Genomic DNA, 23,790 nt, shown 5'->3' on the forward strand with positions numbered 1-23,790 from the left:
TGACAAATTCAGCTTATTGGCGACATCCCGGACCGAACTTCTCGGATCACGTCTAAACTGATTAACTACGCGCTTGTGATCTTTTTCACTGACGGAGCATCCATTTTTGCCGTTCTTCACCTTCCGGTCGATGGTTAGGTTCTCAAAGTATCATTTTAGTACTCTGCTGACCGTGGATTGGACGATTCCCAGCATCTTACCGATGTCCAGATGTGACAACTCCGAATTCTCGAAATGAGTGCACAGGATTAATTCACGACGCTCTTTTTCGTTCGACGACATTTTTCCAAATTTACGAAAAATTGACAGTGAAGCATGGCCAACGTGATCTATACACTCTTATCTGATTATAAGCGAAAGCTGAGGATATAATTCCTAAAAATTAAATTTCTACAGCGTTTTTTCCGTGATGCAATTTGATGTGACACACCCTTTAATAACAGCCAAAATTTATAACATGAACTGTGTTAAATCGTGAAATATTTCAAGACTGTGTTTCCTACAAATTAGGCGAGATTTTCATTCCAATAGACCATTGTGCTCGTCGTTTTATAGTTGGTCGTTTAGTTGTGAGGAATAAAGCATGCTGGCACGCATGATTTTTGAAAGTAAACACGTGCTTTACGCTGAAGTCCACAACGAATGAATCGAGAAAGTGTCCAATATTTTGGAAACAATAAAAACTAAGACACAACGTAGGGTTTGAAGGATCAAACTGTTAACAAGTCTTACCCATAAATTGAATTTAATATTAAAAACCTTGTTTATCTCAAAACACCCCCCTATGATATTTTTGATGTTTGATGTTCGTAAAAAATAATTTGCCCTCGGTTCCCCAAACTTCAATTGGCAACATGCACGGAGTAAAAAAAATTTTCATGGAAAGCTTTTTTATATTCAGAAATTTTTTTTCATGGGAAAGAGCGATTAGGGGAGATGGGGGTAAGACGGACATGTTAAGAAAAACTTCAATTGTATCTTTGGAAACTCATGTTTTCAAACATTTTAAAGCAGTTTCTTACAGTTCAATATACTGGTTTTCAAAATAACTGGCCAAATGTTTTATAAAAATGTTTTTTCCATGTTTTTTACTGAAATTAAAACAAGCCGAAAAGTACAACATTTTTATCGGTGCTGGTATAATGGACATGTAGTGGGGGGATATGGACAGTGTTCATAATATACGAAGCGTAGAGGTTTATCGCTCGCGAGAGGAATAATTTCGCTCTCTCTTATGGTGGGTTTACATTAGGGAGATCTATAGCTATAGATGGATTTATTCACGTGAAAATAGGTGTAAACGGGTGAGAATAAATATGATACACTTATTCGAGGTATATATAACTTGAATAAATTCAGCATATGTAAACGCTTGTGAATTTCACACTGGTGAGAAATCACTAAAGTTGGATGCAGGTCTACTTCAGGTGAATAAATTCACCGAAGATATGAATATATTCATTATAGAAGTTCACGCTAGTGTTAACGGTTGATGCGATTTCTATAAATCTCATCATATTTCTTCACATGAATATATCCCTAGTCTAAACCCACCCTTAGTGTTTGTGTGTCCAGTAACTGAAATAGAACAAAAAGAGCAATATAAATATAAAAGCAATATGCTTCCCTTCACTTTCTATCATGCATTGGATGGGATTATGGATGCGACTGTCCATGTGAGAAACGTGTGTGATTCAAACATGTTTGAGTTTGTGCATCATTGGGAGTGTTAGGAATGAACAAAAATCACTAGCAAAAAATATGTTGGGGGGATGGGGGTAAGACGGACATGTTAAGAAGAACTTCAATTATATCTTTGGAAACTTATGTTTTCCAAAACCTAAAAGCAGTTTCTTACAGTTCAATATACTGGTTTTCGAAATAATTGGCCAAATCTATATATATATATATATATAAAAATGGAGTGATGTCTGTCTGTCTGTCTGATTCTTATAGACTCGGAAACTACTGAACCGATCGACATGAAAATTGATATGTAGAGGTTTTTGGGGCCGGGGAGGTTTTCGTGATAGTTTGAGACCCCTCCTCCCTTTCTAAGGGGGAGCTGCCATACAAATAAAACGCAAATTTCTGCATTACTCGGAAATTAATCAAGCAAACGAAACCAAAGTTGGCATTTGAAGGTTTTAGGGTGCAATAAATGTTTCTATGATGGTTAGACACTCCTCCCCTCACTCAAAGGAGGGGTTGCCATACAAATGGAACACAATTTCAGCATTACTCGGAAATTTATCAATCTAACGAAACCAAAGTTGGCATGTGAAGGTTTTAGGGTGTAATAAATGTTTCTATGATAGTTCGATACTCCTCCCCCCACTCAAAAGGGGGGGGGGGGGGAGATGCCATACAAATGAAACACAGATTTCTGCATTACTCGGGAATTAATCAAGCAAACGAAACCAAATTTGGTATGTGGAGGTTTTAGAATGCAATAAATGGTTCTATGGTGGACAGACACTCCTCTAGCTTCTCTAAGGAGGAGATGCCATACAAATGAAACACAAGCTTCTGCATAACTCGAGAAATAATCAAGCAAATTGAGCCAAATTTGGGATGTGAGGATTTTTGGGTAAGAGAAGTGTTTCTATGATGGTATGACACCCCTCCCTCCTCTGGAATGGAGAGGGGTCTCATAAAAATAACACACATATTTCAACCAAACATATTCCAACCAAACATGACAATTGAAAATTTTCGGTAATCCGTTTGATGCCATTTGATGTTTGCGCTAACGAAATTGATCTTCGTTCGAAAGTGGAAATCTATGTTAATGTGATAAAACGCATTCCTATATCTTCTATCTATATAAATAAATATGGATCGCCGAAAGTGTTGATAAGAGCAAAACTCGAGAAAGGAATTGTCCGATTTAGAGCTCTTTTTTATTCTATCACATTCTATTTATCAAACATTTATTCCATGTAACGAAGAAACATACTATTTGCAAGTGGTTGAAAAATCTTGAACGGGAATTGTGTCTGAAAATAATTTTATTTTATGATGACGAGTTTTGCTAGAAGTACTAGGAATTTGACAGTAAAAGGTAATTTATAAAGGTAGATTGGAAGATCAATCAATGAACAGTTTTGCGATTGGACCCACAAACGTGGGCTTAATAAGAAAACGTGGATGTGGTAACGAAAAATAAGTTTTGGGCGAGACGAAGTTTGCCGGGTCAGCTAGTGTTATAAAAAATTATTTTTCCATGTTTTTTACTGAAATTAAAACAAGCCGAACAGTACAGCATTTTTATCGATGCGGGTATAATGGACATGTAGTGGGGGGAATATGGACAGGTTCATAATATATGAAGCGTAGAAGTTTATCGCTCGCGAGAGGAATAATTTCGCTCTCTCTCAGTGTTTGTGCGTCCAGTAACTGAAATAGAACAAAAAGAGCAATATGAATATAAAAGCAATATAAAAAAAATTGAACATTCTTCCCTTCACTTTCTATTATGCATTGGATGTGATTATGGATGTGACTGTCCATTTCAACCCCACCAGTGTAATTATTTCAATAATTTAAATTTACCACTTACGAATGAATTTACTTTTCTGTAGGTACTTAATAGCTTAATAGCTTAATAGCTAATAGCTTCCTGTCAACTCACAAACCGAAATATAACCATCAGCGAATTCAATTTTGCAATGAATCCACTCAAAATGCTTAATATCGAAGCCGAAAAATTACATCCACAAGCGGAATCACGTTTGATTTTCGATTTTCGTGTTCCTATTCCACTTTTAATCAGTATTCATTGTCACAGGATGGTTTAAATATTATAGAATAGCATGTAGAAGGGGTTCCTATGAAGAGAAATTTGAAATTCATAATGCAACTATACAAATCAACCGCCTGTCCATTCTTACCCGCGGTTCCCCTGCGTGTTTAAGCACAAACATGGAGTTTGAACATCGCGCGGACATGTGTAAGTGTTTTTTGGAAGACTGGCGCCGAAGAAAGCTAGCCATTTCAAAGCAGTATTCTAGTCTGTAAATTTGAAAAAAAAAATCGAATCAAAATATTTTTCTTATTTCTAAAGTTTAGGCGTTCAGGAACATACTCTATAAAGGAGTCTACGAAAATCCCGTTATTTACAGTTATTTTTAGTTTTTAGTTTTTTCATACCGGCATACACGATATCTCATGTTCTACTGAATCGATTTATGTCGAAGTTATGTGAATACAATCTGTATGCATCTGTCTTTCGCATGCACCAATAAAAATCGTAACTTCGGAATTCGGAATTTTGAAAAAATCCGGAAACGTGAAAAAACGTTGTATACAGCTTTTTCGTCTTCAAACAGCCGCCATTTCGTCAAAAAACATGTTTTTGACTTGTCCGGTTCATGTGATAGCGGCATCTTTACTGATTCAGAATCGATTCGATTTTGTTTTGTACCAGAAGAAGTACCAGATAACCAGAAGGGTTGGAATCGTGTACTCCATGGCACAACTTTTTTTTTTTTTAACCCTAACTCTTGATCAGCTTGTAATCATTCAAATTATGATTTTTTTCTTCGTTCAATTTTTTTTATTGTTAAAAGATAGATAAGTAAATAAGGATACAATGTTTATTATTCATTGTTATATTTTTTCGTAGCTCGGAAAAACGTCCGGAATTCCTACCTTTACACTTGAATGCCACCTTAAAAAATTAATATAAATAAAAAGAGGGAACAATCAGGATTGTTTCAACAAATCGGGAAAAATAGGGAACTTATCTGTGTATCAGGAAGCACCGCAAAATGTGTGGATAAAACTTGAAAATCTGGAAAATTGATATCACTGTTCATAACGCACATATTTGCCAATCGCAAACAATTAACGAATAAGATTAACAATAAATTCTATCATATCACACTACAGGTCGGACTCGATTATATATAATCGCAATTTCACTTCCAACGTTAATTTTCGAATCCAATACATAATCGAATCACAAAAAAAGCTATTTTTCTATTAATGTTTGACATTCATACATTAATGAAAAATTTGTTTTCTTGAGATTCGATTATGTATAGGATTTGAAAATAGTTGTTGAAAAAAAATGGTCGACTATATATAATCGAGTCGGACCTGTATCACTATAACACACTATCACACCAACATCAATTCAGCTGGAGGTGCGATGACACAGAACTCAGTTCAAACTGAGTTTTCGATTGAAATGTTATTTTGCAAAAAAATTATAACACATGACTGCGAAATTATTTCGTTCTCTCTAAAGAGATATTTTCGTTCCTACTGTTCGAGGTAGTTTGAATCATAACTGTGATTGCATACGGTACGGCAGCCAAAATACAGTCGGGAAGATCCTGTTTTAGTCTAAATCCCTTAACTAGTATCGAAACAGAAACGCCCCAAAATAATATTATTGAAAACGGATCGTCGCACAAAATAGCAGAACTGCGGATCCTAACCGAAATAGAATACAGTAGCGAAACAAAAAAAAAGATTACGTTCCTTAAAGCCCCAATTTGATCACCTATCATATTCTAGCATTGACCCGACATTACAAGCTCCACATGCTCGGAAGTATCCATAAGCCTAGGTTAACCCTTTGAAGCTGAAATATACCAGTGGGGGTAATCAAATTTTCCCAAGGTAGGCAGCGTAGGATTTTACTCGGTTGTATTCAATCACGCGCCGTTCGATCAAATCCTATTGAATTCGAGCAAAACGAGTTAACCACCATTCACCGAAAGAAATACCAAATTTGGTTCCGCTTCTGGTAAATCCTCCCCAAATGATTCACCACTTTTTTTTCTCCTGAAGCTTCCTTACGCCGGGTAAGAAAAGGGCACACAAATTTTCTCGCACTCGCAGAGAGCAGAGCCCCCTATTCATCAGGAGCGGTTTCCATCGGCGTGGAACGAAACGGAAAAGGTGATCAATCGAATCGACCCACAATGGTATGTATAAATCACTCGCACACGTATTGCCTCCATTTTTTTTCTACTTCCATTCTTTCTCTGATGGATAAAGCACTCGCGCCGATATCGCGAGCAGACGAAAAACCGTATCATAAATCCACATTTACCTACCTTGAGTGTGTGTAAGCGTTGGGTGAAGCTCCTCGTGCACTCCTCACAATAGACACCGGTTGGAGTCATAATCTATCCATCCATCCAACGGGGCGATATATTCCTCTCTTCACCGATTGGAGGTACCGCCACCCCCACCATAAGGGAGACCCAGTCGGGCGTGAATATGATCCATGGTCTCATCCACCCTTTCCACTCGCACACACACAACCGTCGTGTAGGGGTGGGTTGCTCACGTGCTCCAAATCGTACAATAAACTTAGCGTAACGGATATCGCTATATCACCGGAAGAGCCGCACGATGGAAAATTCGTGCCATTCCACAAACGTTTTTCGCAACGTCAATCGGAATCGCGACGATGATCGATCGTAGAATAGAGCCGTTGCAGTGCGGGAATGTTCAAATACCCCACATAATCCACTTATCCACACACTTACACTCCCACAGACACATTAACAGGCGAGTTTGTACTGTTTCACTGGTCTGGATCAGGATCTGCGTATGAGTTCAATAGATTATAATTCCCTTTCTGTTTAATTGAAAATCCTTCAGCGGCACTTCAAGAGTCACTCTTCAAATCCACAGGATTTACGATTTAAACCAGCTATTGAGCTACATTGGCTTCATTACGTTCTTCAATTATAATTCACATCACTTGAACCATCATTATTATTATTGAGCTGTATTCATTGGAATCACTTCAAAAAATTCCTATAAAAAGTACAGAGAAGAAATAACACATAAATTGATCCGGGTCGAAAGAGCACAAGAAAATTACATCACTCATCACCAGGGGGGGGGGTGTTTGGTGCACAGTAACCTTAAATCCGCTTAGCGTACACAAGAGCACTTGCCCCTCGACGGATGCGCGAGTGTTTTTTTTATTATCTATGTTCTGTCGATGCTGCTTTCACTCCTCCACCCCGCGACGACAACTGAAATGTATTGGTCCTTAATCTGCTGTTAATCCAGCTGGAAAATTGATTGCCGAGGCGGGAGGGAAATCGGTAAGACGAGCGAGGAGTGCCGATCGATTTTGGCTTGACTGCTGTTTCTGGTCGTGCAATTATTTGTCCCTCACGCGGTATTAATTTTTTTTTCGAAGGTTTTGTTTGTTTTGCATTTTTTTTCTCTGGATTTTTTTTGCAAAGAGTACTGGGCGTTGGTTGTGGGTGTGGGTGGAAGCAAATGGGAAAGGGAAAAGAATTATGATATGTTGTAGTCACTGTTACTTTTAAATTCGATATGATGACAAGAGATTGACAGCTCATGGCAAGCATCTTGATAAAATACCACGAACTGGTATGTTTGTGTGTACCCTTTCGAACCTCTCAATCAGCAGCCAATACAGTTCTTTCATTGCAAAAATTTTGACATCACAAACGTACTCAAAATCATATCCTACATGATAGAGCCGTGCATTGTACAATCTTTCTAATAACATCTCTATCAACGTTAAACCCTCCACACGAGATTCTCGTCGAAACTTTGTGGATAATAGAGCCTTGCCAGGGTCCAATCTTCTCATTTTTGATTCTGATAAGTGTTTACCATCGGTAAATGTACAATAATTCTTACAGTGATAGACATTAGAAGCCCACCTTGCAAATTTTAAAACTTTTTCAATTTCTGAATTATTTCTTCAAAAACTACTACCGTGATTTCGTTGAATAGAAACCTTCAAGTACATAATTAACAAGTTTTGCCATTTTTGTTAGATTTTTTTTTGCTTCCTTGCATGGCTTCTTTAATATGTGCAGACAGGGTTCGATATAGTCATAGTTAACTGAGGATAGTCAGCTGGCTATGTGGAAATGCCCCTCCGTATTCAGTTGGAAATGACTTTTGACGCGCAGTTTTTTCGCCAATACGACTAAACAGTCAGTCGGGCGCTTAGTAGCTTTCCCCCTCTACGACTCGACTATCTCATTTCATTCTTCCCCGTCAAATTGTCTTCATTGCATTTTGAAGTGACTTCTCCCAAAACGAATTCGTCCCTCTCTCTCTCATGTACCACGTATGCATGTATCGATGTTTGAGTTCAACGTGGTTTGACATATCTACAGGTGAGCTAGATTGTTTTGTATCGTAGACGAACATTACTCACACGTATGAAATAGCGTGCAATGTTGTGCCCAAACTGCATGCTATTTATTAATACTAACGCGGGGACCTTTATAGCATACCTAATAACTGTTTATGTTCGTTGGTTTGAATTCACGGTGGACAGACAATAAACCGTCCATTAATAGTGTAACACTTTTTGCATCAGAAATCAAGTTTTCATTCTTTTTTATATGGACATAAAAATAAGATTGTGTACGCGGGTACGTAATTAGTGTCAGGGGGAAATGGAAATGTGGATTGAAGTCAGATGAATGAAGAGGTAGATTTGTATTTATTAGTCGCCTCAGTCAGAATAAGTATTGACCAGAATAATTCATCACTCATCCTCGCTCTCAACGCTAGTCAACTCATTTTCTAGTCAATTTAGTTTCTGTTAACGGCGACTGCCGAAGTAGTCCTAATCGAAGCAAAGCTACTGAGAGAAGAGACGGTCTTCATTTTCCAACTTCGAGGATTTCGGGCCCTGTATGAAGATATGTGATGATAAAAATAAAACCCGACCACCAAAAACTAAAATTAAAATTATTCAAAGACTTTGAGTAACCCCTCGTTTCCACCTTTCAGTGATTTACTTGACGCGATATAAACAGATTGTTGTTTACGTTGCCACATAAAAGTCAAAAAAGATTTCACAGCGGGAGATTGCCGAGAAGTTCGGAATAAGCCGGGGAGCAGCTCATGGAGTTGTGCACAAGCACAAACCTTACGGTTCGCTTGCTAACAGATCCGGAAGAGCGATAGCCGGACGGATCAACGAATTACCCGGGAAGAGAGTCATTCAGGAAAACCTCTAGTTAACGAAATCGGTTAGAACCGTACTCCGCAGACTAGCTGAGTACCGACTCAAGAGCAAATTCACAAAAAAATGTCCGCTTATCAGCTAGAAAAAATAAACTGAAATGGTTGGAATTTGCCCGGAAACATATTAACAAACCCAAAGACTTTTGGGGAACAGTACTTTAGACTGAAGAATCAAAATTTGAGCTTTTCAACAAGAAGCGGCGCGAGAGTGGTGACGGAAAAATGACGGATTGCAGGAACGCCATTTGCAGGCTCCAGTCATGCACGGAGGAGGCGATGTAATGATGTGGGAATGCGTTTCCTGGGCTAGTGTAACCTAGTGCGAATTAATCGAATCATCACAGCAGATGTCTAGATTGACATGCTTACGGACAACCTGAAGGAATTGCTTCCAAAATCTGGCCTACGAAATAGTTTCGTTTTCCAACAGGACAACTACCCGAAACATACTGCTAAGAAGACCAAAGCCTATTTCCATTCACGCAAAATGAAACCCCAATGAATGGCCACCACAAAGTCCTGGTCTCAACCCGATTGAGAACCTGTGGACCATTCTCGACAACAAAGTGGTGAAAGATGGTGTCACTAATAATGACACCTATTTCACGACTCTCCTGAAGGCGTGGGACAAAATCGACACTCAGCACCTCCAGAACTTGGTCGATAGTATGCCTGAACGTGTTTTAACAGGTCATCGAGGCTTCAAGAGACCACAATAAATATTTATGCTTTGAATTTTTTTTTTTTTTGCTCTTATTTGCTTTTATACTTGTTTTCTATTTTTATTTTGCGTGCTATAGAAATGTTTGGTTTATGTTTTATTAATTGAACCCTGCTCAACATGATGAAAATGCAATGAAAAATTTTGTTTTTATACTAAAGAGCAATTCCAAATGAAATCGACAAATGACAAAACATATATATCTAGGAGTTACGTTGAAAAACATTTGAGAACATGTGGGTTAATACAAAACGTAGCGATAATGTTTTTCAACGTAACTCCTAAACATATAGTTTTACCATAATGATGTGTTCGGAAAAGTTGTTAAAAATGATAATTCATAAAAATTCATGAACATGGCGGTATAACACGACAAACATATTAAACTAGCGTATTTACTATAAAAAGAACAATAAATTAGAAATATTTTTTTTTAATATCTCGAGAATGGCTGCATTTAGAAGGAGATTGATAAAAAGCTTTTTTTGTTTTGAATCACATCAGGATTCATAATTTGTGGCTAACAATGATTGTTCACATACAAAAATTCCATTTAAGAAAATTCATAAAAAATTCGATGTTCCACAAAGTTCGTCAAAAATAGTTTTACCATCTTGGACTAATTTTTTTGATATTTTCTGCAAAACTTCTATTTTATATGAAAAAATTTAAAAAAAATTAAAAATACATATATAAATTAAAAAAAATTAAAATTGAAAAAGGCAATAAATTAGAAATATGTTTTTAAATATCTCGATAATGTTTGCTTTTAGAAGGAGATTGATAATAAGCTTTTTTATTTCAAATTACATCAGGATTCATAATTTGTGGCTGAAAATTCGAAAATTCATAATAATTCGATGATGATGACACCAAAAAATATGTATTTTAGACATTTTAAATTAAAGTTCTTTTCTTGCAAATAAAAGAAAGAGTACTAATTTTTCTCAGTGTATATTTTTTCACGTTTTAATATCAATACTCTATAGCTCTTTCTAAGACACTATTTCGGTACGACTCATAGTTTTTTGAGATATAAATTATCAGAGATTTCTCTTACTAAAATCGATACGCCCTTTTCAAAACTTACACTTGAGTCAAAAAAATCCCAAATGCTGTGGAAAACTCATTTTTCCATCAACCCAAAATACAAACTTTCGTTCGAATCGAAAATACAAGTTTTGAAAATCTGCAGTTCGATTTCATTTGGAATTGCAGTAAAGACTCATGTAATTGCTCTTATTACGTAACAAAATTGTTTTTCATCCAAAAAAATTCGAGGAAATCATTATTGGTGCTGTTTTAAAAACAATGCGCTATGCTCCAGGAGGTGCATTTAAGTGGAAATTAGCATCTAGAGCTCGACAGTGATTCTCTAGACAAAAACTGTCTTCGACAAAGTTGTTAAATATAATAGAGCGCTCATTTTTATGTTATCAAAACTAGGGTGACCAAAATTTTCGATGAAATGAAAAATCTAACTTTCTTATCTTTATAGATAGAGGTAAACATAGTTCGACAATATTGTAGCTCTGGTTATTTTAAGTAACTTTGTGGAACAATATTTCTTTCTATCTCTTCAAATAACCGATATAGCGCTTTTTCTCTAGGTTGAGTTAGGGTTACCATGAAAAAAAGGTTTTTTTGCTCTAACTTTTATATGTAAAATTCTACATCAAAACTGTCTTTGAATGATCTTTAGAGATTTCCAATCCACGCATTTTACGGTGCATAACTTGTATGTATCTTAATTCTACTCAAAGTTATTGATGTTTTTTCCCCGAAAACACGACCTCTTCGTTTGCTAGTCGTTCTTTTTGGGGCAAACATAATAAAAAATTATTGATGGCATTTTAAGGAGCACATTTGACTCTACATAAGGTGTAACTTCCAAAAGAGTGTTATTTTTTGTATTTGAGTAAATTAAATTTGAAATTATGAGTTTTTGCATATTAATGAACAAGTTGCAATTTTTAAATGCATATAGTAAGCGTAAACTTTAAAGCAGCATCACTTCAGTTCAGTCTCATAGCCACTCAACATGGAGGTTCAAAGAAGACACATATTTGTTTTTGTTTTCGGTGGACGAAATATAGAAGACGTTATACAATTATTACGAGAAAAATGCCAAGATATATGTGTTTTGAGTGCCAGAAAGTGCCTGAAAAGCCAAATGCTGAGCCAAAGGATGAAGCGTAACCGTGTTCGGAAGATTACAGAAAAAAATTCTGCTGAAGAACTGGGCTTCGCAACAGCTTCGGATCCAGTATTATCTCTTAGTAATAGGCAAACACCAGAGTATTCCGATCTTCTGATTCCGGAAAATGCTAAGCATTTGATTTTGTAGTTTTTTATTTGTATGATTTTTATTTATTACTATGAATGTAATTTCCATTATAACAACTAAAACAGGTTAATATGTACATACGGAAGATTATAAAAATAAATTTGCATAAAACAATAGGAACAACAAAAGTTTGGTAAAATAATGTCATCAATCAACTCATCGCCAGTAAAATATGTCAATATATTACTAAAAAATAACACGTCGAGCCCCGAGTTGTTCTTCGTACGGTTTCTATTCAGGAAGCATTTGATAATTTGTCGGTCCCCGCTTTTCTTTTTATACAATAAATATATTTTATTGTAGAAAAAGAAAATAGTCAGAAATTTTTCTCGTAATAATTGTATAACGTCTTCTATATTTCGTCCACCGAAAAAGGAAATCAACAATGTGTCTTCTTTGAACCTCCATGTTGAGTGGCTATAAGACTGAACTGAAGTGATGCTGCTGTAAAGTCTACGCTTACTATATGCATTTAAAAATTGCAACTTGTTCATTTATATTCAAAAACTCATAATTTCAAATTTAATTTACTCAAATACAAAAAATAACACTCTTTTGAAAGTTTCACCTTATGTAGAGTCAAATGTGCTCTTTAAAATGCTATCAATAATTTTTTATTATGTTTGCCCCAAAAAAAATGACTAGCAAATGAAAAGGTCGTGTTTTCGGGGGAAAACATCAATAACTTTGAGTAGCATTAAGATACATACAAGTTATGTACCGTAAAATGCGTGAATTGGAAAGCTCTAAAGATCATTCAAAGACAGTTTTGATGTAGAATTTTACATATAAAAGTTAGAGCAAAAAAACCTTTTTTTTTTCATGGTAACCCTAATTCAACCTAGAGAAAAAGCGTTATATCGGTTATTTGAAGAGATAGGAAGAAATATTGTTCCACAAACTTACTTAAAATAACCAGAGCTACAATATTGTCGAACTATGTTTACCTCTATCTATAAAGATAAGAAAGTTAGATTTTTCATTTCATCGAAAATTTTGGTCACCCTATTTTTGATAACATATAAATGAGCGCTCTATTATATGTAACAACTTTGTCGAAGACAGTTTTTGTCTAGAGAATCACTGTCGAGCTCTAGATGCTAATTTCCACTTAAATGCACCTCCTGGACCATAGTGCAATGTGAACAACACTTTGCTTCGCAACACGCTTCATTATTGATTTGATGATCATTTCATTCGAAAGACAAAATCGCCAAGTGTTATATGATTGTGAATTATTGGCCACAAAATTTGTTACATTAGCCAAAAAAAAAATTGAAAACAGACTACTGAAATCACACAATTCCGTATATAAGCAGACGCTCGGAAATCATCCATTCAATTGTATGGCGATGTGAGATGCGGAAGGTCATGCTCACACCAATGCATTATGGTGTTCTCTTCAAATTCCATTTCGTTTCGGCAGCCGAACTGAAAGGAGCATTTAGCAAAAATTGAGAAATCGGTGGTAATTCAATACCGATGGGTGCCATTGACTATGGATTTGACAGTGGAGAATACGAAATAATTGTTATAATGTTGTTAATGTCTCACCATATCAAGGACATCATATTGATGGAAGCGGTGTTATAAAATAATTTGTATGCAAATGCCGCAATCGATTATCGTTTCCAATTGTTGGGAAAGGGCATTATTTTTGCCGAGTAGTTCCAAAAAGGAATCCATTCTTTCTTCAAGTGTTAATAATTCTGCTTTTGATCAACGAAATTGTATGAAAATCATTTTATACAAAAGATAAAATGTTCAAGAGGTATATGATTGCTACTTATTGACTCGAAAAACTAACTTAAAAATAGCTTTGAAAATAGGTTATTGAAATGATCCGAATCCGTATGTAAGCTGGCGCCCGCTCGGATATCCATTTAGTTGTGATTGAATAGCGACGGGATAATGGTCTCGCTCGCTCCCTTAAACACTATACTCTTCTCTCCCAATTCCGATTCGTTTCTGCAGCCGAAGCATTCAGCGAAAATCGAGGTATCAATGATAGTTCGATACCGATGGGTTCCATTGACTATGGATTTGATAGTGAAGAATACGAAACATTTGATATGGTGGAGTGGATATTACTTTCAACACATTTCAACACTTTCAACACATTTTGGCTGGTTCGTCACTTTTCCTTCCATTTTTGGAAGAATGTCGGGAGTGAGAATTCAACTCTTGACCTTCAGCATGAGAGGTACGGATGTTACCACTACGCCAGATCGCCTCCACAGGTGGTGTAGTGGATATTATTCAACCATATCGAAAAAATCACATTTATGAAAGCAGCGTTATAAAATTATTTGTTTTCGAATGCCGCAATCGATCATCGTTTCCAATTGTTGGGAAGGAGGTAATATTTTTGCCGTGTATTTCCGAGGAGGAATCCATTCCTTCTTAAGCGTTAATAATTCTGCTCCGGATCAACGATGATTCCAATTTTCGGGACTTATGAAGGGGGTATTTTTTGCGCTGGGTATTTCCGAGGAGGAATAGATTCCTACTTTAAGCGTGAATAATTCTTTTCCGACAAAACAAAGTGGTATGATAATAACTTTATTGGAATGCTGAAATGTCTAAGAGTTATATGCTTGTCACCTATTGACTGCTAAGCCAACGTTATTCCTACGTCTACATTGCGGTTATATCACAGATATAACCCACTTTGAGTTTTTATTATTTTCTTACAAAAAAATCTAATTCAAAAACTGTAATACCTACACAAGTTTGGTCAAAGAATGAAATGTAGAAAATTGTTGAAATTTTCATAAAAAATACATTTTATACATTTCAAATCACATTGAAAAAAGTTCAAAAAAATCTAAAAAATTTGCCCTTCTTTCAATAGATGGGAGACTGGTTGGTAATTGTATCAACTTTTAATATAATTAACAAAAATAAATTTAAAAAAATTTAAAAATATGTTTTGAGAGAAACGAATTTCAATCTTCAAAATATTTTTTATTCTTTTTTATTTTTTTTCCATTTTTGTTCGCTATTTTTGATTGAAAGTTTGAGCATTTTCCTATATGTCATTGCCTGGCCAAAATTCAATTCTTCTTATAGTTTTTAAGTTGGATTTTTTTTTTTAATTTTAAGCTTTTTTTTCGAAAAATATATCATAAAAACTTTAAGACCTACAAATTTTAGTTTGAGATTGACATATAGGAAACAATTTACTCTTTCACAAAAAGATACAAAAATTATATAAAAATGACGCTGAAAAAAAATATTTTAAATGTTAAAATTCTTTTGTTTTTAAAGAATATATACTTTTTTTAAATTCTGAACGAAATTTATATGAATAGTTCATACAACTGCCAACAAGTCTCCAAAACAACGGAGGAAGGACACTGTTATAGGGAAAAAAGTTTTTTTTTAATAAGCAAATGATCATTCAATCTATTTACCCTCAATCAACAGTATGAAGGAAAACATCATGATATATTATATGTTTCTTGGTTCTTTATTATGTTTCGATATAACATACAATTCGATACAACGTTCAATTTTGAAAGTGAAATGTGCGTTATACCAAAGTTTCCCTCTATTCATCCGTTCCGTCCAACGCATTCTGCTTTCCCCATGTATTCAGTTCAGCTGCACATCATTCGTTCCAAAACCGTTCGTTCGGAACTATTTTGTATGACGAATTACTGTTTTTTGAAAAATCTTTCGTGCAATCTTTCTGCCGAACTAGTTCATTCGTACCATTCGTGAACGGTTGATCCATCGATACCATGGAGGCTAAAGCCCGAATTGTACGCAAACATGTTGTTTGTTGCTCTTCGTCGATAGCAGCGAGTCAAATCTAATAGCGAATTCGTTTTTGAAACTGGATTAGTTCCTGACTCCAACTGGCTTTGTAATAAAAAAACGTTTTCGGGTTCACGTAGAGTAGTGCGGGGCAAAAGTGTGCATTCATATAGCAGCAAGCCTTGGGAAAATGTGACGTATATTTCAAATCATCACGAATAAATACGTATTTTCCGTTCCTTTTTTTCTGTGTTTTTCAGCAATATATTGACGGAATTTCGAAAGAAGCGGAATCAATATACTGAAAGGAAGGATTTTTCTTGAAGTCGGAATTATTTTTCAAGTGTTTCAAGTGTTTGGAGTGTGAAGTTGCCATTGGACCCGCTTCAAGGATTTTAGAAGTTTTCTAACATATATCTCGATACTTTTAAGATAAGTTTTCGTTTTATTTTTCTTTCACGCATACGTGTACATATACACGTACATACAAATATTTTATTTTATTGTTTTTTTTTATTTTACCATTTAATATTTACGTGTTCTACAGAGTCTTCTCTCTCAATTTTTTGCCTTTTCTTTTTTTTTTTTTGAAAATGGAGGGTAATGAATCCTCCGATGCTGAAATGAAGGTCTTTGACCCTCCTCCAGATGGTTTTACGGTTTCTCCAGGAAAAATGCAAAAACAATCACAGTCAACCTCTTCGTCTGTACCAAATAGTGACTCTGTTCTCCGCTCTTCGACACAATCTCTGCCTAATTCTGCTCAACTTCCAAGTATTAGACAATACCAGAACGCTCCAGAATCATCGAAAAACCGTTGGGTGGTATTCTTCCGTCCCAAAGGGAAATCTCTAAGAGTATCTCAAATTTGCAAAGACCTAACGTCCAAGTACTCAGGTGTCTTAGACATGACGAAAATCAATAGAGATAAACTTCGCGTTGTGCTCTCAAATTACAAAGATTCTAACGCAATAGTGAAAAACTCTTTTTTCACTAATGAATATAAGGTTTATATTCCGGCTCACATTTTTGAAATCGATGGTGCAGTTACGGAAAAATCTCTTCAACTTGAAGGTTTTGTAAAAGCTAAGGGTATCTTCCACAATGCAAATATTCCACATATTAAAGTTTTGGAGGTGAGATCTCTGAACTCTTCAAAAACTGAGGATACAGAAAAAAAGTATTATCCATCTGGCTCTTTTAGAATATCCTTCGAAGGCACTGCACTTCCAAATTATGTGCTTATTGATAAACTTCGTCTTCCAGTTCGTTTATATACCCCTAAAATAATGACTTGCTTTAATTGCAATCAGTTAGGTCACAGAAGAAGATACTGTTGTAATAAAAGGAAATGCTCAAAATGTGGAGACGACCATGATGAAGTCACTTGTAACAAGGATGCTGATAAATGCATTTTTTGTGGAGATGTTCCTCATGCAATTAAGGATTGTCCGAATTATAAATTACGTTCGATGAAACTCAAGCAATCACTTAAGGATCGTTCTAATCGATCCTTCGCTGAAATGCTCAAGGCAGCTTCTCTTCAGGTACCCGAGGCTTCAGAAAATCCTTTCTCTGTTTTATCGGAGGATGATGATTCGGATTCTCAATTTGATGCAGTAATCACAGGAAGAGTCAGGAAGAGAAAAATTGCTTCTTCCTCTAAGCCATCTAAAAAAAGAGGATTGATCTCTAACAATCCAGAATCTTCTAATTATTCTGCTCCACCCAAGAATAACCCTCCTGGTTGGAGATCTTCAAATTATGACGTTCATTTCCCTGAATTATCAAGCCATTCTCAATTTACTTCTCAATTGGTTCCTGAACCCTCATCTTTTTCAGGAGGTATTTCCTTTTCATCAATTGTTCAATGGATTCTTGATTTTTTCGGAATATCAGATCCAATGAAAGGTTTAATTTTTGCTTGACTTCCTTCTATCAGCTAGATAGCTAAACAAATGACTTCAAAGTGGCCCCTCCTCTCGTTCATTAATTTCGATGCCTAATTTATCGGATGAGTCAGGGAAAACCACTATTTTGCAGTGGAATTGTAGGAGTATTCTATCTAAACTTGATTCTTTCAAGCAAATGCTCCATTTTTTGAATTGTGATGCGTTTGCTCTATCTAAAACATGGCTTCGTTCGGACAATGTGTTTAATATCCATGATTTCAATATTATCCGTTTAGACCGTGATGATTTCTATGGAGGAGTTCTTATAGGTATTAGAAAATGCTACCCATTTTACAGGATTCCCCTGCCTTTAGTCACAGGAATTGAAATTCTTGCGTGTCAGGCACGTATCAAGGTTAATGATTTGTACATTGCTTCTATTTATATTCCTCCAAGAACTATGCTTAATTATAGAAATCTTGTGAATATAGTTGAACTTTTACCGCAACCTAATCTTATTTGGGGTAATTCCAACTCTCATGGAATTGGATGGGGTGAGTCTTTCGATGATCGAAAGGCCAATTTGATTTATGATCTTTGCGAGGACTTCAACTTGGCAATTTTGAATACAGGTGATGTAACAAGAATTGCTCCATCTTCAGGCCGCGCTAGTTGCTTAGATTTGTCCCTATATTCTTCCTATTTTTCTTTAGATTGTAATTGGAAAGTCATCCCAGATCCACCTGGAAATGATCATTTGCCAATCACTATTTCCATTTCAAATAATTCAAAATCGTCTGAAACAACAAATATTCAGCATAATTTATCTAGAAAAATCAATTGGAAGAGATTTTTTTCAATTATTTCAGAGTCGGTGGCATCTGTTCATGAGTTACCCCCGCTGGAAGAATATAATTTTCTAACTGGTTTAATTCTTGACAGTGCTATTGATGCTCAGACGAAGCGTTTTACTAGTAATTCGTTTCGTAGACGTCCTCCTAATCTGTGGTGGGACCAAGAATGTACAAATCTCTATAAAGATAAATCGAATGCGTGAACGTTATGATAACTACATTTATCTGGAGCGTAAATTCAAAAGCTTCATTAAAGCTAAATAGAGAGGCTATTGGCGTCATTTTGTGAATGGGCTTTCACGAGAGACTTCCTTGAGCACTCTTTGGAGAGTTGCCAGACAGTTGAGAAATTCATCTCATTCAAATGAAGAAGTTGAATATTCAGAAAAGTGGATTATTGATTTTGCTAAGAAGATATGTCCAGACTCAGCCCCCGCTCCTTCTCCCTTCTTAGAGTCATCTGATGATGTTGAGCCTCCGTTCAGTACGGCTGAATTTTCTCTTGCAGATCCGAATCTTTAACAATTTTTTCTGTTTCGGAAAGCTCCAGGAATCAGATGCCGTCGGGATATGGTAAGTAAGACAGCCTAAGGGCTCCCTTGAAGTGAAAAAGCGCTGATCTGCATTTTTCAAAATTGTGTTCAACCACAACGAACCAAGTGTAATGCATTCCTTAATCAATTTGTTTTCATTCATTAGGATAGTATTTTGTAAAAAAAACAACAAAAGTGAGTCAAAATATATACCATTCATGAAATTAGTCAAGAGCCGTTACATAATACTAATATGTTGTGTAATGATATTATTGTAATAACTAACATGTACTTGGTTCGCTCTGGCTGCAAAGAGAACGAAGTTTTGCGTGTCTAGCAGAAACATAATTTTGCTTTTTTCATTTTCATAAAGGTTCTGAATCAGAAATTGACGAAGATGTGTGCTTACAGCATAAAAAGTAGTATTATGTTTGACCACCTATTTGTAGCACTTGAGCGGTAAAATGATAGATTTGATCCGACACAGTCAATTAGTGGGAGCCCAAACTTCAAATTGAATTATCTCAAAATAATGTTTTTGGCGCTTGGTTCGTTTTGGCAGAACACCGACCAATTGTGCATCATATCCCAGTAAATCAGTTGAAGTGTATTCTCAAATCCGTAATCGAATAACATAGCAAGAATCATGGAGCCCAAACGATAGATGCAAGCCACAAAAATATACACTCGACAAAAAAATTAGAGGAACAGAGTGCGAAGTCAGAAAATTTAAGTGATTTTTGACATGCTGTAACTTTGCGAAAAATCAACGCATATCGATGGAATGTACATCAATTTGACGCTAGAACTTTTAGATTTTTTTTTCGAAATGACACCAGATCTCGCCGTTTCATGCATTTTTTAATCATTTGGCATCGAAAAAAAAATCGATTTTCCAAATTTCCTTTACTCTCCCCCCTTAGAAAATTTTCGAGGATCAAAAAATCAAAACTTTGAGCGCTTTGAGGCACCCTTAAATCATGTTTGATTGAGCTGAAACTTTGCACAGATCATTTTTTTTTGGTCAATAAACAAAATCTACATGGTCGGTTTTTGAAATTCGATGAAATTTTCCCCATACATCCATTGCCACCCTAACCTACACACACTCAGATAAAAATATAATATTCTCATACAAGTCGGACTCGATTATATACAGACTCGATTATATGTGATTCTATTATATACAATTTTGGACTCGATAATATACAGTTTGAAAAGAATTTTTGTTATAGTTCAAATATGACTTATTTCAAGAAAAAATATAACCTTTCAACGTTAAGGTGAAATTTGAGAGGCTATTATAAGTACAGTGGAGTAAAAATGGCGATTTGTGAACATTTTGCTTGAATTTTCACAGGAATTGTTTATATCGATATTGCAGCGAAATTAAGAAAGGTAGAAGTTAGGCGTCAAAGAACAAATTGTAGAGTGATTTAGTGGCTTTTATTTGATTGATAAAAATAATCAAGTTTAATATTATTTTTGAGATGAAATTAAAAATTACTAACTTATAAATTTTTTACTTCCAAAATGTTATTTAAATACATTGATTTAGATGTTCCACTACTATATCCTCTACTATTTTTTTTCATCTTTCAAATAAAATCTATAAAATTGGCTTACGTAGCGTACTTTTCAGTGTAGAGCCAGTTTGTGGCAACAGAGTCCGAAACAAAAAAAAAGTACTAAAATAACTCTGTCATTGTTGAAATTCAAACGTATGCGTAGAAGAATTGTTTTCCATCAAATATCACCTCCTGAGAGATTCTGTTAAGTTCATCTTTTATTTTCAATAAACGAAAAATATATGCATAAAAAACGTATAAAAAATATGTTTTTCGACTCGATTATATACAGTGAAAAGAAATTGGAGACTGTATATAATCGAGTACGCGCTGTACTAAAAAGTTGTAGCTTCAAAATGATGCGCATCCCCTCGATATGCGTTGATTTTTATCGAAGTTACAGCTTGTCAAAAATCACTTTCCGACTTCGCACTCTGTTCCTCTGATTTTTTGTCGAATGTATCTTTTGGATGACATGCATTGTGCATACAATGGCTTGTGTAATTTTAGAGTCTCATCCCAACCATTCTTCATATGAAAAAAAGACACGACAACTGGTCTGCGTATTTAGAATCGAGTCGATTAATTCAAATTGAACGTATTCGCTTCGATTACTTTTGGCCCAGCAACCGCATCTTCGCCAATTCCACATTCACCACTTTCGATGGCACACACACACATTCTACATAAGTCACTGCCGACAGGAAAAAATTAGAATCTACGGCCCGTGGAAAAAAAAAACCATTACCGAGACCATTTCGGGACATTTTTCACGGGACGTGTAACGACTGGCGCCCTCTCCTTTCGCCGACCCTTCCAAGGTCGATCAAATACACATCAATCAGTGTACGTGATATCATTTTCGTTCGGTTGGGATGAAACGTGTGGCCAAATGGCACACAGAGACTTGCACCCAAAGGAAATCCCGTTCGTAGGATGCGAACACGTCAGTCACGTTTCAAAAACTCTCTAACATACGTCTGCGTATCGGGTTTTGCATTAGGAATGTAGGCCTGGTTAACATCGCCCCATCGATGAAACCATCAAACAAATGGGTGAGACTTAAATTTGAATTACTTTTTTCCCCGTATTGTTATTGCTTATTTCATAGGATTGTTTCATCTGGACCCCAGCGAGGGGAAAATTGATGTTATCAGGAGAGAAAACGAAAACCGAAAGCAAAAGTGAAAAAAGAAACTGTTTGGTCAATTTTATCAGTGTTATCCGAGCAATCAATCTTACTTTTTTTCTTTCCCGTCTCATTCCTATCAGTGCGAGGAAAAATGAGAGTCCCATATTTCACTGTCACAGCAAACAATGTGAAGCAGACCGATTCTAATTATCCGTATTGGACGTCTTCGATTCATCTCCAACTCCAACAGCGACAACTGAACTGACAACAATCGTAGAATTCCTCGAGAGAAGCAAGTGAAACATACCAGCGCTTCCAGCACATATTGTGAAAAAAAAATACAAAACAGGAAAATGAGGAAAAATATCACCGAGAGGAAAATATTTCACGCGACGATTATTATGATGATCATAGGACACACACTCGATTTTTTTTCTCTGCTCTATGTCAACAGCATCCGATTCGTTTCCACCAGCGGTCTTCTTTGCCTTCGAAATTTTCGTTTTTCCCTCCGTTTATTCATATGAACATTTTTTACTCCCGGAGATGGCACATACACTCGTCGCCAGTTTTATGACGCGCCGATGCTACACTTTTTTTTTCGTTTGGTACACTGCTGGCGCTAGTTGCCACATAAAAAACTCCCGGCCGCACTTCGTGTGCAGAATTGGAAATCAACTACAGAGCGCCTTTCTTTGATTTCGTTCTACGGAGAGCACACATGCACACACCAACACCACCAGCACCACAGCATCAGCAATGATTGTCACATCAAAGATTCACGCGAGCATTTCACGCGACATCACAACATTATGGACCCCCAATGCCACCGAAACCGGCACACAGTAGCACTTGACTGACGACCGGAAAATGAAATATAAAGAAAATCCACATCCTCCATTTATCCCCCGGACGTGATGACCTTCGCTGGTCTGGATTCCCAAACGCTCAACAAATATTTCCTCACCAATTATACACTCAGAGGGGGGAAGTTTGGCGGGAGGGACGCACTTAACCAACATGCAATTCTCGTCGCGCTATCTTTCCACTCGCAGCCCTTTTCAATCCGCTCCAACCAAACGCCCAGAATCCTGTCCTTCACTGTTTATCATTCGTCATTCGTCATTGCGGGGGAGGAGGAGGAGGTTCTCCATAACTCACTCCGCGTATCTTCACACATCGAAAAACCACAGAACAGCAAATATCCAACCTGTGTGATTCGATTCCAGGGATGAGGAAGGAATCCTGGATCGCTTTCCGAAGTTTCACAAAAAAATCTGAAACTTTTTTTCGCATCCATCGAGATCGAAACCCACCAAACGTCACAAATCAACCGTATCTTCCCACGCGCATCACACGCATTCTCGGGGCCCCAGTCCGAGGAGGGCCCGGTCCAGTGCAATATCGGAAGAAGCGTGCGGCGAAAATCCTTCCGTCCAAACCGTTCTCCGTGTGGGAAGGGAACGATCAGCGGCACCTCTCACATAGGACAATTCGAACACACTGCGTCAACGACCGCGAGCGCGCTTGCTAACCGGTACCGATTCCGTTTTACCGTGTGTGGCATACATCCACGACGAGCCCCGAACCGTGACTGACTCACTGGAGACCCTGGGATAAAGCTCACCTCCTTCGCTAGCGATAGCGATGGCAGTCCGTGGCCCCGTCGCTGGGAGTCGACGACGGCGAAGACCGTGGCACACGACGAAAACGTCGTCGTCGGAAACAAACAGGCAGAGCGGTAGCGGTTCACGCAAAGGATGACTCTCCGAGACTCCCTCTTCGGAATACTCTTGCACGAACTCATGGCACCGCGCAAAGAGAGGGAGAGCAAACTCGATCGCTCCTGAACCCGATTCTCGTCATTCCGTAGCACACAGTCAGAGAAGGTCGAACCGCCGCGAGCGCCCCTAGTGGCAGGTTGAGGAGACCGGCGCGGATGCGCACTGCACAGTCGAGCAGTTTGTTCTCTCTCTTTCGA

The 23,790-nt window shown here is 36.8% G+C and overlaps 1 protein-coding gene across 8 annotated transcripts in view; it reads right to left on the reverse strand.

Moving 5' to 3' along the window:
• Positions 1-23,572, reverse strand: part of LOC129763359 (hemicentin-2) — a 459,584-nt gene extending 436,012 nt beyond the window's left edge. For 4 of the 8 annotated variants that reach the window (XM_055762340.1, XM_055762331.1, XM_055762335.1 and 1 more), the window contains exons 1-2: positions 23,020-23,416; positions 6,072-6,783 (exon numbers count right to left, since the gene is read on the reverse strand). The gene's annotated coding sequence lies outside the window, so the exon portion shown is untranslated. The other 4 variants (XM_055762336.1, XM_055762341.1, XM_055762332.1 and 1 more) reach the window with 4 other exon arrangements.
• Between the last annotated feature and the right edge of the window lie 218 nt (positions 23,573-23,790).

Source organism: Toxorhynchites rutilus, chromosome 1 (genome assembly GCF_029784135.1).
Source record: "Toxorhynchites rutilus septentrionalis strain SRP chromosome 1, ASM2978413v1, whole genome shotgun sequence".
NCBI lineage: Eukaryota > Metazoa > Arthropoda > Insecta > Diptera > Culicidae > Toxorhynchites > Toxorhynchites rutilus.